Genomic DNA, 20072 nt, shown 5'->3' with positions numbered 1-20072 from the left:
TGTGGTACGGCTTTGTATGTTTCAAGGTAATGCTGGGAAAGAGATAAGAAGATAGCATGGTAGTTGAGAGCATTGGTTTGGATGATAGCCTGGGTTGAAATTTTGGTTCAACTTAATTGCTGGTTGAATTTGGGAAAGTTGTTTAACTTCAGTAAGCTTTCATTTCCTCACCTTTAAAATAGTGTGGTGGAAGGCAAATGAGATAATACATGTATGGTGGCTTGGAGTTACATATTCTAGAAAAACATGTTCATACTCTTAATCCTTTCCTGTGGGTGTGAACCCAGCAGACATAGGACCTTTTGATGAGGTTAATTCATTTTAAGGTGTGACCCAATTGAACCAGGTTGAGTTTCAATCCCTATTACCAGACCCCTTTATAAACAGAGTGAAAGTGAAATTATCTTAGAGAAGCTACAAAGTGCAGCCAGAAGCTGGAAGTCAATGGAACCCGGAAGAGAAAGGAGAAGATGCTGTTGTATGCATTGCCATGCTGGCAAAGCCAAAAACCAAGGATCACCATAAGGCCATAATCCTTAGGGAGAAAGCATTGACTTGCTGATGCCTCAATTTTGGAACTCTCCTAGCTTCAAAACCATGAGCCAATAAATTCCCATCAAGCCAATCCATTGTATGGTATTTGTTTTAGCAGCTAGAGAAACTAAATCATTGTGGAAAGCACTTAGATTTGTTCCTAGTACATTGAAAACGTTCAGTAAATGGCCATCATCATTATGCCCAAGTATAAGGTTAGTATTGTACCTGTTAGAATTTTTAAAAAGCTATTTCTGGATCAGAAAATGAGGTCTTCTTCATGACTGTCCAAAGGAACTAAAAATTTGGATGTCCCCAATGAGTCCACAGAAACAAGCTGGAAAAAATGATCGTGCCAAGTCCAGTTTTTTGAGAGGCACATACTATTTCATATATACCACAAATGAAAAACTGACACAATTCTTAGAGCTATTCCCTTTTTTTCTTCCTTCAGTTTACATACTAGACTCAGGAAGGTGGTGTATACTTGAGGACAGTTATTTAGTTCCTTCCCAGCTTGTTAATCAAGGGATAGTGGCCTTTATTCATATGGGTGTCAAATTCGAATGTTGGCTCTGAAACTAAATCAGGGCAGTTATTCCTGTGAAGCTAGGGAAGAAGGCAGGACAGGTAGCAGGTAGCAAAAATCACAGAAGATAGCAGGCTAAGCAGGGGTGACAAGCAAGACCCAGAAGTTTCTTTTCAACAATATTGAACCAGGTAGCTGCTAAATCTTAAGACTCCAAGTTCAGCTCTAAACTTCAAACTGGTATCGCTTTCCTTCTGCTTGAAGAATACTTTTTAATATTTCCTTTAAGGTGTATTTGCTGGTGATAAATCCTCACAGTTTTTGTCTGAAATCAGGTTTTATGTTACCTTTTATGGTAGGCAGCCTTTATGATGACTCCCAAACAGGGCCAGGACTAGTGTGAGATGAATAAGGCACTTTTTTTTTTTTTCTGGGGTGCAAAATGTCAGGGATTTAGAAAAAGCTCTGTAATTAAGGTAAGTAATATTTTAAAACATACTTTTAAACATCAAAACCAATGCAATCCTAGGGAGTACCTGGGCTCTAAGTCTCTATAAAAGTTTTTCTTAGTAAGTTTATTTTTCCAGAAACTTAAGGCCTCCAGATTGATCCCATGCCAGTTAATTCCTGAAACCCAGAGGTACCACTCTTTCCAAGAATATCAATCAGTTTCATTTCTGTACCTCATAAGGTCAACACCTCTTTCCAGCATGAAGAAATTAAAATGTCATTGCCCAGATATCCTTGAAGATTGAGACAATGATAAAATGAGGAGGAGGTATAACTGAGAAATTAAGATTTAACAAATGATTGTGACTACTGACTCATTATATAGATACAGGTATTTCTTTTTAGTGTTTGGTGTTTTAGAATAGCCAGAAGGAAATACCTGAAGTTGTTGAACTATAGTCCAGTAGCCCTGATCTTTGATAATGATTGTTTAACTATATAGCAAAAAAAAAAAAAAAAAAAAGTCAGTTGCCCTTTTTGGTGTCTAGATCTACTTCTACTTCTTGATGTTTCATTCTGTTCTACTGATCTATATACCCATTTCTGACAATACTACACTGTCTTGTCAAACTACCTCTATAGTAAGTCTTACAATTGGGTAGAATACAATACTAGTAGTAAATAATGTGGGGGAAAGGGGTATGGAATTGTTCTGGTTTGCTAATGCTGCCAGAATGCAAAACACCAGAGATGGATTGGCTTTTATAAAAGGGGGTTTATTTGGTTACACAGTTACAGTTTTAAGGCCATAAACTGTCCAAGGTAGCACATCAGCAATCAGGTACCTTCACTGGAGGATGGCCAGTGGTGTCCAGAAAACCTCTGTTAGCTGGGAAGGTATGTGGCTGGCATCTGCTCCAAAGTTCTGGTTTCAAAATGGCTTTCTTCCAGGACGTTCCTCTCTAGGCTGCAGTTCCTCAAAAATGTCACTCTTAGTTGCACTTGGGATATTTGTCCTCTCTTAGCTTCTCCAAAGCAAGAGTCTGCTTTCAACAGCCATCTTCAAACTGTCTCTCATCTGCAGCTCCTGTGCTTTCTTCAAAGTGTCCCTCTTAGCTGTAGCAGCTTGCTCCTTCTGTCTGATCTTATATAGTGCTCCAGTAATTTAATTCAGACCCACCCAATTGGAGGGCCAATATCTCCATGGAAATTATCCAGAGTCATCACCCACAGTTGGGTGGGGTGCATCTCCATGGAAACATTCAAAGAATTACAGTCTAATTAACACTGATAGGTTCACCCACACAAGATTACATCAAAGATAATGGTGTTTAGGGGGACATAATACATTCAAACTGGCACAGGAATGTTTGGGGTTTTCTTGTTTCTTTTTATTTCTTTTTCTGGAGTAAAGAAAATGTCTAAAAATGATCATGGTGATGAATGCACAACCATGTGAAGATAGTGTGAACCAATGATTGTATACTTTGGATGGATTATATGGTATGTGAATATATCTCAATAAAATTATATTAAAAATAATAAAAAAATGCAAGACTTCCACTTCTGGGAAGATGGACTAGACATACTTTTTCCTATTTCTCCCTCTACCTACAATAAAAACTGGATGTTCCACAATAAACAAGTATAAGAAGACTCTGAAAGGTGGAGAGAAGAAAGCAGACCAACCAGGGACCTCTGGACACAAGAAACAACATTGCAGCTAGTTCCTTGGGTTTTCTTTTTCTCCCTATATCCCAGATTTGGAGCTGAACAAGCTGTCATGCAGAAATGCCAATGAACGCTGTCTTAGTTTGACAGAGCTGCTATGACAAATACCACACATGTGGTTGGCTTAAACAGCAAACATTTATTATCTGATGGTTTTGAAAGCTAGAAGTCAAAAATCAAGATGTTAGCGTGGTCATGCTTTCTCCCAGAGTTGATAGCCTTCTGAAGATGGCAGACTTCCTTCACATGGCAATCTCTCTCTACTTGTGTCTGCTTTTATGGTTTGTACTGGTTTCTTCTGATGTCTGCTGGCTCACTACATCTGAATTTTATCTCTTTATATGCCTGCAGTAATACAGATTAAGACCAACTGGATTCAGTTTTGTCACATCTTGACTAATAATAACATCTTCAAAAGGCCCTGTTTACAAACTGTTTCACACCCTCAGGAACAGGGATTAAGATTTGCACATGTATTTGTGAGGTACACGATTCAATCCCCAACAAGTGTAGACAAAAAGAGACAAAGCAAAAGCCTGTTCTCCTTAGCCAAAGGATGAGAAAAGAGGTAGCCTATCAAAACAGAAAACTTTTATACAAAATGCTTCATTGAAGCCAAACACCACAGAAGAAATATGGCCCCCACCCAACACATGCTAGCAAAGGTCAAGTGGAGATACTAAATGTCCAGCCTTTCCAGACTGTAATGAGGTACCTCGGCTCCCTCCCCTATGAAGTAGTACCAGAGAAAGTTGAATAGGGAGTCAGGACTTTTTTACCCTTCCTTAGGACTTTTACCATTTTCCAGCAGTAACAAGGCCACCACTAGGCAGTGTCAGTGCAGACCACATGGGGAGCCAGAACTCCTACTCCTGCTCAACAGTAACAAGTAGAACCCCTCCTCAGGAGCCAATGGAAGCCAAGTGAGAAACCTGAATTTTGCCTCCACCTAACAGAGTAGAGGGAGTGTACACCCATCTACTGCTGGAGTGGTACCGTAGAAAACCAGTTAAAACTGAAGGTTTAAATAACATCCAAAGTTCTCATAACATGATATAAAAATGTTCATGTTTCTACAAACAAGGAATATCTCAAACTAAATGAAAAAAGGCAACCGACTGATGCCAACACCAAGATGACAGAGATGTTAGAATTAGTAGACAAAGATTTTAAAGCAACCATTTTAAAAATGCTTCAACAAGTGGAGAACCTAAGATGGCGGCTAGGTGAGATGGCTAAAAAAACACCTCCATGAAAAATACTAGATAAAAACCAGAAGGTGACCTAGAATACCGGTTTCAGCAATGCACCGGCTGGACTAGGTCTGCTAGAACCACAGGGGCCATACACTTGGTGAAACCAGGAGTCTGTATTCTGAAATGAGTGAGTAAGCTGGCTGAAAGACCTGCGGCCATACTGCAGTGTGGGGAAACTGGAGGTTGGCGTTTGGAGATGGACTGGTTCTTTAAAAAAAAAGGGGGGGGAAAACCCAGGAGTGGCTGCAGTTGTGACCGTGGGAACCATGCAGTGAAGCATGGCAGGAGCAGGCTGAACTGGCCTCTTGGTTCAGTGTGGAGGATAGCCCACTGCAGATTCCCTCAGGGCCAGGGGAGTGGAGGGGAGAGCTAGAAGGAGAAAGAAACCTTGCTGCTTGCACCTGGCTCCCCAGTGGGCTGGAGACACTCCTGCCCAGGGCCTTGCCCACAGCCCAGAGCTGTGCCAGTTGTCCCAGAGCTGGGAAGGAGGAACTGTGCGAGGAGTGGGGGGGGTTGAGACGCCCTGTTCAGCCATCTTTGCATCTGGCTGAGAGTGCCTCTGCATGGCCTGGCGGCCCGGGGCTTCCCTTGAGGTACGGTGTGCACTTGTGATGTAGCACAGCCTTCCCTCAGCAGAGGTCCTGGAAGATCACAGCTGAGAAGGGGGGCCCGCTCGGAAAACCCAGGGACGCTATGTCAATGCTGGTGGTTTGTGGGTCAGCAACAGAGAGGGTCTGGGGCAAAACTGAAATGAAGGCTTAGACTCTTGCAACAGCCTTGAATCTCCAGGAACACCTGGGAGCTTTGAATTTTAAAGCTGCCCTGCCTCCCTAGCAACCCGGACACACGCCCCACATTCAGGGCGGATGGCTCCAGCAACACACCCAAACTCAGTTCACCAGCTGAAACCCACAAGAATCATTTTTCCACACACCACAAGGACAAAGTTGAGAACTGACTTGAGGGGTATAGGTGACTCGCAAATGCCATCTGCTGGTTAGTTAGAGAAAGTGTATGCCACCAACTTGTATTTCTGAAAAATTAGAGTGGTATTTTTTTTACAACTTGAAAGAACCCTATCAAGCAAAGCAAATGCCAAGAGGCCAAAAACAACAGAAAATCTTAATGCATATGATAAAACCAGATGATATGGAGAATGCAATCCCAAAGACCCAAATCAAAATATCAGAAGAGACACAGTACTTGGCACAATTAATCGAAGAACTACAATCAAGGAACGAAAACATGGCAAAGGATATAAAGGACATGAAGAAGAGCATGGCACAGGATATAAGGGACATAAAGAAGACCCTAGAAGAGCATAAAGAAGACATTGCAAGAGTAAATAAAAAAATAGAAGATCTTATGGAAATAAAAGAAACTGTTGGCCAAATTAAAAAGACTCTGGATACTCATAATACAAGATTAGAGGAAATTGAACAACAACTCAGTGTCCTAGAAGTCCACAGAACAGAAAATGAAAGAACAAAAGAAAGAATGGAGAAAAAAATCGAAAAAATTGAAATGGATCTCAGGGATATGATAGATAAAATAAAATGTCCAAATTTAAGACTCACTGGTGTCCCAGAAGGGGGAAGAGAAGGGTAAAGGTCTAGAAAGAATATTCAAAGAAATTGTTGGGGAAAACTTCCCAAACCTTCTACACAATATAAAAACACAAAGCATAAATGCCCAGCGAACTCCAAATAGAATAAATCCAAATAAACCCACTCCGAGACATATTCTGATCAGACTCTCAAATACTGAAGAGAAAGAGCAAGTTCTGAAAGCAGCAAGAGAAAAGCAATTCACCATATACAAAGGAAACAACATAAGACTAAGTTGTGACTACTCAGCAGCCACCATGGAGGTGAGAAGGTAGTGGCATGACATATTTAAAATTCTGAGAGAGAAAAATTTCCAACCAAGAATACTTTATCCAGCAAAACTCTTCTTCAAATTTGAGGGAGAGCTTAAATTTTTCACAAACAAATGCTGAGAGAGTTTGCCATTAAAAGACCTGCCCTACTTCAGATACTAAAGGGAGCCCTTCCAACAGAGAAACAAAGAAAGGAGAAAGAGATATAGAGAATTTTAACAGACATATATAGAACCTTACATCCCAAATCACTGGGACACTCATTTTTCTCTAGTGATCATGGCTCTTTCTCCAGAATGGACCATATGCTGGGACATAAAACAAGCCTCAATAAATTGAAAAAAAAAATTGAATATATTCAAAGCACATTCTCTGACCACAATGGAATACAAATAGAAGTCAATAATTTTTGAATTGTAGCTCCACTATTTACTTCCTACATGATATAAAATACACAAACTCTAATGACAAATCAGTGGTTTTGAACTCAATGTAAAATACGTAATTTTTGACAAGAGCTATATAAAGGTGGGGGAATGGAGGAGTATAGGAACATAGTTTATTTGTCCTATTGAAGTTAAGTTGGTATCAAAGAAAAACAAGATTGTTATGGATTTAAGAGGTTAATTTTAAGCCCCACAGTAAACACACAGAAATTATCAGAGAATATGACCATAGACATGAAAAGTAGAGTATGGTTTAAGAGAAGTGGGGGAAGGGGCAATGGGGAGTTAAGAAATGAGTGTAGGGTTGCTGTTTGAGGTGAAGGGAAATTTCTAGTAATGGATGGTGGGAAAGAGATAGCATCACAACATTCTAAATGTGATTAATCCCACTAATGGAATGCCAGGGAGGGGGTGGAATGGGAAGATTTAGGCTGTATATATGTTTCCACAATTGAGAAAAAAGAAAGGAAATATAGAATGTAAGCTTTGTATCAATGTTGAGTCTCTTGTTCTTCTTAGCTGCGTTTAATGGGATTGCATAAAAGAATGTTCTTGTTCATGGGAATTGTATATGTGAATTTTAGTGTTTGTTCAAGGATGTGTGCAGCTAGCTCTCATATGTTCAGAAGACAGAGCAATAGATGATGGATGATAGATAGGGAGGGAGGGGAAAGAAAATAGCGGTGTGACAGCATGTTAAAGTTGGTGGATTGGGGTATTAGGGGAGGGGGGTCAGACTATGCTGGAGTTCTGTGTATGGGGTTTGTATTGTTTTTGCAACTGTTCCTATAACTTTGAATTTATTTCAGAATAAAAAGAAATGCTTCAGCTAGCAATTAGGAACATGCTTGAAACAAATGAAAAAGTAGAAAGCCTCAGCAATGAATTAGAAGATATAAAGAAGAAACAAATGGAAATTTTAGACCTGAAAAATACAGTAACAAAAATAAAAAAGCACAGCTGATGGGCTCAACATCAGAGTGGAGGTTATAGAGGAAAGAGTCAATCAGTGAACTGGAAAACAGAAGAATCAAAATTATCCAATTTGAAGAAGAGAGAAAATAAACTGAAGAAAAAAAGAACAGAGTCTCAGGGACACATGGGACTATAACAAAAGATTTAACATTTGTGTTAGAGACTCAGAAAGAGAAAGAACTAGAAGGAACAAGAAAGAGAGTAAGGCTGGAAAAGTACTTGAAGTAATGGCAGAAAACTTACCCAAATTTGGCAAGGGATGTAAACCTACAAGTTCAAAATTCTGAGGAAAACTCATAAAGGATAAACCCAAAGAAATCAATGTCAAGATACATCATAATACAACTTCTGAAATCTAAGGGCAAAGAAAAAAATCTTGAAGGCAGTACAAAACAAAATCTTATCTTTAATGAAAGACAATTTGAATGACAGTGGATTTCTTATCAGAATCCATGGAGGCTAGAAGAAGTGGCACAACATTTTTCAAATGCTGAAAGAAAATAATTCAACATAGAATCCTTTATGAAGGAAACTATCCTTCAGGAATGAGAAGAAGTTAAAGATATTCTCTGATGAAGGAAAATTAATATAATATGTCCCTTAAAGAATGGCCAAAGGAATTTCTCTGAACAGCAAGGAAATGATAAAAGAAGGAATCTTGGGGATATCAGGAAGGAAGAAAAAACATGGTAAAACAAATGATGGATAAATAGACTTTCCATCTCTTCTTGAGTTTTCTAAATTATGTTTGGCAGTTGAAGCAAAAATTGTAACACTCTCTCTTATGTGTTGCTCAATGTATATAAGGGAATTATTCATAAAATTATATTTTTAAAACAGAGATGGTAAAGGTACCTAAATGGAATTGAGATGTCTACACCTTACTTGAAGTGGTAATACATCAATACAAGTAGACAGTGATAAGTTATGTATGTATACTGCAATACTAGAATAAGCACTGAAAAAGCAATATGGAGTTTTATACTCAAAAACATAGTAAAGAAACAAAAATACAATTCTAAAAATTTTTCGAATAACCCAAAGGAAAGCAAGAACAGAGAGGAATGACAAGCAACAGAAAACAAAAAATAAAATTGCATACTTAAGACATAACAAATCAATAATTACATTAAATGTAAATGGCCTTAATATACCAATTAAAAGATAGAGATTGGCATAGTGGATTTAAAACTGTAATACAATTATATACAGTCTACAAGATATTCACTTAAAATATAACAAAATACGTAGATTGAAAATAAAAGTATGGAAAAGTATATCATGCAAACTTTAATTAAAGGAAAGTAGGAGTGACTATATTAATATCAGGTAAAGGAGACTTTAGAGCAAAGAAAATTACCAGAGATAGAGAGGGACATTATGCAATGATAAAAAAGCAAATCCAGCAAGAAGACACAGCAATTCTAAATGTGTATCCACTAAATGACAGAGCTGCAAAACATGTGAAGCAAAAATGGATAGAACTGAAAGGATAAATAGGCAAGTCCCTAAATATAGTTGGGGATTTCAGCATGCCTCTCTCAAGAACTGACAGAACAACTAGGCTGAAAATCAGCAAGAATGTGGAAGAATTAAATTTCACCACCAACCAACAAAATCTAATTGATATTCATAGAACACTCCACCCAACAACTGCAAAATATGCGTTCTTTCCACATGCCCATGGAACATATACCAAGATAGATCATATTCTAGACCACAAAACAAACTTCAACATCCTTAAAAGAACTGAAATAATTCAGAATGTATTCTCCAACAACAATAGACTCAAACTAGAAATCAGTAACAGAAAAATAACAGGAAAAGTCTCCAAACATTTGGAAATTAAAAACGCTTGTAATAATCCATGAGTCAAAGAGAAAGTCTCAAGGGAAATTTAAAAATATATTGAACTGAATGAAAATGAAAATATAATATATCAAAATACATGATATGCAGCTAAAAGAGCTGAGAGGGAAATATATAGCACTAAATACATACAATAGAAAAGAGGTAACATATTAAGTTAATAATCTAAGCTCACTCCTCAAGAATCTAAAAAAGAAGAGCAACATAAATCCAAATCAAGTAGAAGGAAGGAAATAATAAAGTTAAGAGCAGAACTCAAAGAAATTGAAAACAAAAACAAGAGAGAAAATCAGTGTAATGGAGCTTATTCTTTGAACAGATCAATAAAATTAACAAAGGTCTAGCAAGACTGATAAAGAAAAAAATAAAGAAGACACAAAGTGTCAATATCAGAAATGAAACAGATGATATGATAAACACTGCAGACATCAAAAGAATAGTGAGGGAATACTATGAACAACTCTACACTCATAAATTTAACAACCTTTATGAAATGGAACAATTCCTTGAAATGCACAAACTACCACAACTCACTCAATGAAATAGATAATTTGAGTAACCCTACAATTATTGAGGAAATTAAATCTTTAATTTCAGAACTCCAATAGAAGAAATAAAAAGAAATCTTCAGGCAAACATGGTTTCATTGGAGAATTGATCCAAACATTTAAAGAATTTACACCAATTCCACACAATATCTTCTAGAAAATAAATGAGGTAGTAATACTTTGCAATTCATTTTATTAAGCCAATATCACCCCAATACCAATTGTAATAACAAAAAAGAAATATACAGATCAATATTCTTTATGAATATAGATAAAAACCTTTAACAACATATTAGCAAATAGAATTCAGAAACGTACAAAAAGAATTATATAACGTCATGAACTGTGGCTTATTTCAGGTATGCAGGGGTGGTTTAACACTCAAAAATCAATTAATATAATCCCCAATATTTGCAGGCTAAAGAACAAGGAACATAGGATAATAACAACCAATGCTAAAATATCATTTGAAAAATTCAGCACCCATATATGATAAAAATTCTCAGAAAAAAACAGAATTAGAGGGGAACTTCCTCAGCTTGATGAAAGAATCTACAAATCCCTATAGCTAGCATCATACTTAATGGTGAAAGACGTGATGATTTCCCTTTCTGTGGAACATAGTGTTGAAAGTTCTAGCCAGTGCATTAAGCAAGAATATAAATATATATATATATATATATATATATATATATATATATATAAAACATAGATTGGAAAGAATAAAATAAAACTTTCCCTATTTCCAGATGACCTAATTGTCTACATGGAAATCCCAAGTTAACTGCAAAAAATCTTGAACTAAATGAGTTCAGTAAGACTGCAAGACACAAGATAAGCATACAAAAATCATTTATATTTCTGTATGCTCCAATGAACATGTGGACACTGACAAAATGCCATTTACAATTGCTTAAAAATTCAAATATTCAGGTGTAAATCTAACAAAACATACAAAGGACATATGCTGAAAACTTTAAAATAATGATTTTAAAAAATCAGAGAATACATAAATAAATGGAGAGGCATACTATGGAAGATTCAATATGGTAAAGATTGCAACTCTCCCAAAATTGATATACAGATTTAACCTATTCCTATCAAAATTTCAGCAAGATTTTTGGTGACATGGACTAGCTTATTCTAAAATGTATATTCAAAGGCAAAGGCACTAGAATAGGTAAAATAATTTTGAAAAAAAAGAATAAAGTGGGAGAAATCGATCTACCCAAAGCATATGTTGATATGCTTAATATTGTCCTATATTTCTCTGAAGTTTGCTTGTTCGTCATTCTTTTTTCTGTTTACCAGATTGAATATTCTCTATCAATCTATCTTCAAGTGTCTATTTCTTCTGACAGTTTAAAACTGTTGAGAAACTCTAGTGAATTTCTCATTTCAGTTATTATACTTTTCAACTCCAGAATTCCCACTTGATTCTTTTTAACGATAATTTTTCCATCTCTTTGTTGATATTCTCTATTTGATGTGACATTGTCATCATACTTTCCTTTTCTTCTTTAGTCATGGTTCTTGCCTGTGAAGTCCAATATCTGGTTGCTTTCACCAGCAGTTTCAGTTGCCTGCTTTTTTTCTGGTGTGTGGGTTTTGTATGTCTTGTAATTATTTGTTTGAAACTGGATATTTTAGATAATATATTGTAGCAACTCTGGGTACTGATCTTCTCCCTCTGGAACCTGTTATTGTTATTTGCTTGTGCTATAGGTAGAATTGCATCCCCCCAAAACGATATGTTGAATTTCTGACCCTTGATGTCTCGGAATGTGACATTACTTGGAAATAGGGTCTTTGAAGATGTATTCAACTTAAGATGAGGTCATACTGAATCAGAATGGGCCCTAATCCAATGATTGGTGTCCTTAAAAGAGGAGAAGAGAACAGACATAGAAGGGAGGAGGCCATGTGAACATGGAGGCAGAGACTGGAGTTATGCTGCAACAAGTCAAGGAACACCAAAGATTAATGGCCACCATCAGAAGCTAGGAAGAGGCAAAAAAGGATTCCTACCTTAGACTTCAAAGGGAACTTCGCCCTGCAAACACCTTGATTTCAGATTTCTAACCTTCCAGAACTCTGAAAACAAATTTTTGTTGTTTTTAGCCACCTAGTTTGGGGTACGTTGTTACAGCAGCCATAGGAAACTATACAGCTTGTTTATTTTTTAGTGACTGGCTGGACTATTTATTTAGTAGAGTCTAATTTCCAGTCCTCAGTGTTAAGCCTCTTATGTTGTACCTCAAAAGGCACAACCTTGGGCACAGCCACCATCATTCTGAAATGACAGTAGTTTTGGCAGGGCTCTTTGTCTGTTTCCATGATCACACTAAGCTATTAAGCTCTACTAATTGCCAGCTGATTGCTCTATTATTTTCAACAATGCCTTATGGGCGTAAACTGCTCCACCAACTTGACAAATCAAATTTGGCATCATTGATGGGATAGTTTCTGAAATCAATATTTGAGATTTGTTTTAGCCCTAGAAGGTCTCTCCCCAGACATCTCTTTCTCTAGTTCTCTCAGCATAATTAGCCTGCCTACAGTTTAGTCTATATCTCCAATGATACAAGAATTGCATCAATCCCCTATTGTCTTTCACCTTAATCTCCAGTATTTGAGAGCACTCAGGCTGGAACCTCTTCACATTGTTGCAAATGAAATTAGTTCCTTTAGGAAGAGAATAGGAGCTATTTGTTTTAGGGTCTGCTTCTCTTGGGTAAAACGTCTGAACCAATGCACTGGAACTGGGGACAGGGACAATGGAATGTTTCTCTGAGTGACACTCCTGTTTAGGAGCTGAGTTCTTGGTGAGTCTTATTGGTTTGTCTCTACCAACACATGGAACCACCACCTTACTAGTCAGGGTAAGGGAGATTGGGCTCCAAGCATTCTCAGCAATGTGGCACTGAAGGTAGAGTCTCTGTCCAATATGTGGGGGCTGGGTGGAAGAAGAAAGCCCCAAGCTCCTTTCTACTCTCACTTGGAACTTAGCTTCAGATCCAAGTAGGAGTCATGATAAGAAATTCTAGTGTCCTACACACCCCAGGAAGATAACCTTCTAACTGGGAGCTGGAGGGAGAGTGGTGCCCTTTGTTCTTGGCTCCACCAATCTGGAGTAGGTTTCCATCTTGCTGAGTTGAGAGAGGAGAGGGAAAGAGAGAATGGGACTTGGTTCAAATGCCACAGACTTTCTATTCTTACTAAATTTTTGTAGAGTTTCTTGAGTAAATGTTTCTTCATTTGCTACATGTCCTTAGGGCCATTTACAGAGACTTTAAATGTGTCTCTTCATAATTTTCACCACTTTTACTGGGAAGTGGATTCTCAGAGCTCCTCATGCTATCCTTCCAGAAGTCTCTCATCTCAAGTGATTTTTGACAAAGGTTACAGAAGCAATTTAATGCAGGAAATATAGCATTTTCAATAAATGGTTCTGGAATAATTGGATATCCATACGCAAAAAAAAAAAAAAAAAAGCAGAAATCTAAGTCTCATGCCTTATACAAATAGTAATTAAAAATGGGTCACAGATTTAAATTGCAAAATGTAAAAAACTATAAAACTTTTAGAAAAAAATAGATTGCTAAATTGTACTTAATTAAAATTTTAAATATTTGCTCTGTAAAAGATCCTGCTAAGAGGATAAAAAGATAGGTTATAGACTGGGAGAAAATATTTGACAAAGGAATAGCTCTTAAAATTCAACCATAAGAAACAAGGAATCCAATTAGAAAATGGGCAAAAGGAAGAAACATTTCCCCAAAGAAGACATGGAAATGCCAAATAAGAACATAAAAATATGTTCAACATGATTAACTATTAGAGAAATGCAAATTAAAACCACAATAAGATACTACTATACACCTATCAGAATGGCTAATAGAAAAACAATGCATCACCAAATACTGCTAAGGAAACAAAAAAACTAGTTTACTCATACATCATTGGTAGGAATGTAAAATGGTACAGCCACTCAGAAAAGCTTGTCAGCTTCATAAAAAACTAGATATTCAACTGTCACACAAACCAGCAATTGTACTATTGGATATTTTCCCCAGAGAACTGAAGACTGATATTCACACAAAAACTTGTTCATGAATGTTTAGACCGAAACTGGAAGCAACCTAGATGACTTTCAATGGTGAATGGTTAAACCAACTGTGGTAAATTCATACAGTGGAGTACTACTCAGTGATAAAAAAGAATAAATTATTGATATTTGGATGAATTTCCATAATGTTATGCTGTTAGGGATTGAAACATGTCTCCCACAAAAGACATGTTCAAATCTTAATCTGCATTCCTCTGAGTGTGAACCCATTTGTAAATAGGACTTTTGAAGATGTTATTAGTAGTTAAGGTGTGACTAAACTGAATCAAGGTTGGTCTTAATCTGTATGAATGGAAGCCTTATAAAGAGAAGAAAATCAGATGAAGTAGAAGCCAGAAACCAGAAGAAGTAGAAGCCAGAAGTCAGTGGAGATTACAAGAGGAGACACAGGGAGAGAGAGCAATCACTAGGCAATAGAGGACTGCCATCACCAGAATGCTACTGACTTTGGGAGAAAGCAAACACTGACAATATCTGGATATTGGACTTCTAGCCTTCAAAACCATGAGACAATAAATTCATGTTGTTTAAGCCAACCAATCTCTGACAAACTAAGACATATGCTGAATGATAAAAGTCAGTCCAAAGTGGTTATATACTGTGTGATTTCATTTTTTGTATTTAAAAAAAAAATTCTCAAAATGGAGAATAGATAAGTAGTTGTCAGGGGTAAAGGAGTACGTAAAGACCAGAGCAAAGGGTGTGTGGCTATAAAAGGGATCCTTGTGGTCAGCAATGCATTGGAATAGGAAGCTCCTAACAAACCTTCCACAGAAACATCAAAAAATAAGCAGAAATAGAACCAACTTTCTCAGGACTCTGGAAAGAGTCAAAGACATACAGAAATCAAATGAATGCTGAGTCAAGAAAAAATGCACTTAAAAATGGTAGAAAATCTGCATGCTGCTTTTATTTGCCCCACTCCCCACCCCAAGCTTGGTTGCAGTCTATGGGGCAGTGCCACATGTTCCCTGTGGATGGTTCCTGGTCTCTGATTACAGAGGAAGCAAAGCACACCTATGCATGAAATTAATGTGTGTTTGTCTGTTTCAACTTGTCTTGTGGCTACCTGAATTTTATGGTAGGTTCAGGTTTTCTTTTGGCCATGTGACGGTGTCCAGTTGTCTGGTCAAGCAAGCACTGGCTTAACCATTACTGCAAGGGCCTTTCATGGCTGGTTACAAAACCAGAAGGCTGCTTTATTAAATTGTAAGTCAGTTGATTGCATCTGTGGCTGATAACATCCACAATCAAAAAAGGCAGTGTCTTCTGCAATGAGAATCCAATCAGTTGGATTTAATCCAATCATTTGAAAACTTTTAAGGGAGAGGAGAGAACTTACACTTTTTCTTCAGGCAGCCAGCCAGGTCTCCTGGACAGTTCATTGAAGACCTTCATCAGAGTTGCCAGCTCATGGCCTGCCCTACAGAATTTGGATTCATGCATCCTGCCCTATGGAATTTAGACTCATGCATCCCCACAGTTGTGTGTGACACTTTTATAAAATCTCATATTTATAGATATCTCCCGTTGGTTCTGTTTCCCTGGAGAACCCTGACTAATACACTGAAGGACTTATCAAGGCACTATCTCTGCCTAATTTGGAACTTGCAGGTAGTAGAGAAGCAGCAGGCTTGACTGTGAAAATCACAGGGAACAATCTTCAAGGGAACAATCAAATCACAGCCTTCTGGGGTGAAAGTTTGCAGTTGAAACAAATAATAGAACACTTGGAGACTGGGAGAATATGCTGAGACACTTTCCTGTAGAAATTAGGATATCCAGAAACTTTTGTGCATACTGGGAAATTTTGAAAGTCTCATGTGTGCCCAGGGCAAGATGTATGCTTAGAAAAGATCTGCAAAGACCATAAGTCTTAGGGCTGATCTATAGGCTCAATGTAAGTGTAAGTTTGACTCAGTGTTGAAGAAGATCCTCATTACAGAGACAGTATTCAAAGAGTAGTAAAGGCTTTTTGCTTTTTTGGTTGCATTTTTTTTTCCTGAGCTCTTGGCATATAAGGAAATCTCTGTGAAAATGAACACTACCTGAACACAGCTAAAGGGGAAGAGACTTCAGTGACCATATATTACAAGGAATACCATTGTGCTGGTTTGTATATATTATGTTCCCCAGAAAAAGCCATATTCTTCAATGCAGTTTTGTGGGGGCAGACGTATTAGTGTGAATTAGGTTGGAACATACTGGTTCAGTATTTCCATGGATTTGTGGCCATGCCCATTCAGCTTGGGCCTTGATTAGTTCACTGGAGCTCTATAAAAGCTCAGAGAGAAGGAGCTCCAGCTAGCAGTAGCTGAGACAGAGAGTTTGAGACGGCCTTTGAAAGCAGGCTTTTGCTCTGGAGAAGCTAAGAGAGAACAAATGGCCCAATAGCAACTGAGAGTGGCATTTTGGAGAGAAGCTGAAGCCTAAAGAGAAACGTCCTGGGAGAAAGCCATTTTGAAACCAGAACTCTGGAGCAGATGCCAGCCATGTGCCTTCCCAGCTAACAGAGGTTTTCTGGATGCCCTTGGCCATCCTCCAGTGAAGGTATCCAAATTGTTGATGTATTACCTTGTACATTTTATGGCCTTAAGACTGTAACTGTGTAGCCAAATAAACCCCTTTATAAAAGTCAATCCATTTCTGGTGTTTTGTGAAAGGCAGCATTATCAAACCAGAACAACCATGAAGGCCCAAAGGCAGAGGAATGACATATTTAAAGTGCAGAAAGAAAAAAAAAAACTGTCTACAAAGAATTCTATGTCTGGCAAAACTGTCCTTTAAAACTGAGAGAGAAATTAAAGCATGTTAAGATAAACAAAGCTGAGGGAGTTTATCACTAGATCTGCCTTACATAAAATGTAAGAGGGAATCCTTCATAATGAAAGGAAAGAATACTGTAAGTAACTTGAAGCCATGTGAAGAAATAAACATCCATGATAAAGGTAAATACATGAGTAAACATAAATGCCAGTATTATCATATACTTGGTTGGTGTTTTGGTTTGATAAAGCTGATGAAATGCAATATACCAGAAATAGATTGGCTTTTACAATGTCAATTTATAACTTAAAATTTACAGTTCTTATGCTGTGAAGATGTCCACTTTCATTAATGGATAGCATAGATAGACAGAAAATTAATAAGGAAATAGAGGACTTGAACAAACCATAAGCCAACTAGACCCAACATACATATATAGAACACTACACCCAACAACAACAACAACAGAAAGTACAGAACACCCCTTTCGGTGCAGATGACTCATTCTCTAGGATAGATCATATATTAGGTCACAAAAAATTGTCAATATGTTTAAAAAGATTTAAATCATATGAAGTATCTTATCCTATGACAATGGAATGAAGCTAGAAACCATCAACAGAAGGAAAACTGGAAATTTCACAAATATGTGGAAATTAAACAACACACAAATAACAAATGGCTCAAAGAAGAAATCACAGGAGATATCCAAAAATTCTTAGAAGGAGGAAAATGAAAACAAACATTGCAAAATTTATGGGATGCAGTGAAGGCAGCTCAGAGGGAAATTTATGACTGTAAACAGCTACACTGAAAAAGAAGAATGGTCTCAAATCAATAATCTAACTTTACATGATAAGGAACTAGAAAAAGAAGAGCAAACTAAACCCAAAGTTAGTAGATGGAAGGAAAAAATAAAGGTTAGAGTGGAGATAAATGAAACAGAATAAAAAACAATAGAATCAATGAAACCAGAAGTTGATTCTTTGAAGAGATCAATGAAATTGACAAACCTTTAGATAGACTGACAAAGAAAAAAAAAGAGAAGACTAAAATCGGATAACTTATACAATCAGATAACTGAAATCAGAAATTAAAGTAGATACATTACTGCTGATCTTGCAGAATTAAAAAGGATAAAGGAGAATGCTAAGAAAAGAAATAACAGGGATTAAAGCAGAAATAAATGACATAGAGAACAAAAAAACAATAGAGAGGATAAATATCACCAAAAGTTGGTTCTTTGAGAAGATCAACAAGATTGACAAGCCCCTAGCTAGACTGACAAAATCAAAAAGAGAGAAGACCCATATAAACAAAATAATGAATGAAAAAGATGACATAACTGCAGATCCTGAAGAAATTAAAAAAATTATAAGAGGATACTATGAACAACTGTATGGCAACAAACTGGATAATGTAGAGGAAATGGACAATTTCCTGGAAACATATGAACAACCTAGACTGACCAGAGAAGAAATAGAAGACCTCAACCAACCCATCACAAGCAAAGAGATCCAATCAGTCATCAAAAATCTTCCCACAAATAAATGCCCAGGGCCAGATGGCTTCACAGGGGAATTCTACCAAACTTTCCAGAAAGAACTGACACCAATCTTACTCAAACTCTTTCAAAACATTGAAAAAAATGGAACACTACCTAACTCATTCTATGAAGCTAACATCAATCTAATACCAAAACCAGGCAAAGATGCTACAAAAAAGGAAAACTACCGGCCAATCTCCCTAATGAATATAGATGCAAAAATCCTCAACAAAATACTTGCAAATCGAATCCAAAGACACATTAAAAAAATCATACACCATGACCAAGTGGGGTTCATTCCAGGCATGCAAGGATGGTTCAACATAAGAAAAACAATCAATGTATTACAACACATTAACAAGTCAAAAGGGAAAAATCAATTGATCATCTCAATAGATGCTGAAAAAGCATTTGACAAAATCCAACATCCCTTTTTGATAAAAACACTTCAAAAGGTAGGAATTGAAGGAAACTTCCTCAACATGATAAAGAGCATATATGAAAAACCCACAGCCAGCATAGTACTCAATGGTGAGAGACTGAAAGCCTTCCCTCTAAGATCAGGAACAAGACAAGGATGCCCGCTGTCACCACTGTTATTCAACATTGTGCTGGAAGTGCTAGCCAGGGCAATCCGGCAAGACAAAGAAATAAAAGGCATCCAAATTGGAAAAGAAGAAGTAAAACTCTCATTGTTTGCAGATGATATGATCTTATATCTAGAAAACCCTGAGAAATCAACGATACAGCTACTAGAGCAAATAAACAAATTTAGCAAAGTAGCGGGATACAAGATTAATGCACATAAGTCAGTAATATTTCTATATGCTACAAATGAACAAACTGAAGAGACACTCAAGAAAAAGATCCCATTTTCAATAGCAACTAAAAAAATCAAGTACCTAGGAATCAACTTAACCAAAGATGTAAAAGACCTATACAAAGAAAACTACATAACTCTACTAAAAGAAATAGAAGGGGACCTTAAAAGATGGAAAAATATTCCATGTTCATGGATAGGAAGGCTAAATGTCATTAAGATGTCAATTCTACCCAAACTCATCTACAGATTCAATGCAATCCCAATCAAAATTCCAACAACCTACTTTGCAGACTTGGAAAAGCTAGTTATCAAATTTATTTGGAAAGGGAAGATGCCTCGAATTGCTAAAGACACTCTAAAAAAGAAAAACGAAGTGGGAGGACTTACACTCCCTGACTTTGAAGCTTATTATAAAGCCACAGTTGCCAAAACAGCATGGTACTGGCACAAAGATAGACATATAGATCAATGGAATCGAATTGAGAATTCAGAGATAGACCCTCAGATCTATGGCCGACTGATCTTTGATAAGGCCCCCAAAGTCACCGAACTGAGCCATAATGGTCTTTTCAACAAATGGGGCTGGGAGAG

This window comes from Choloepus didactylus, chromosome 11, assembly GCF_015220235.1.
Source record: "Choloepus didactylus isolate mChoDid1 chromosome 11, mChoDid1.pri, whole genome shotgun sequence".
Classification (NCBI taxonomy): domain Eukaryota; kingdom Metazoa; phylum Chordata; class Mammalia; order Pilosa; family Megalonychidae; genus Choloepus; species Choloepus didactylus.
This window is presented reverse-complemented; position numbering follows the sequence as displayed.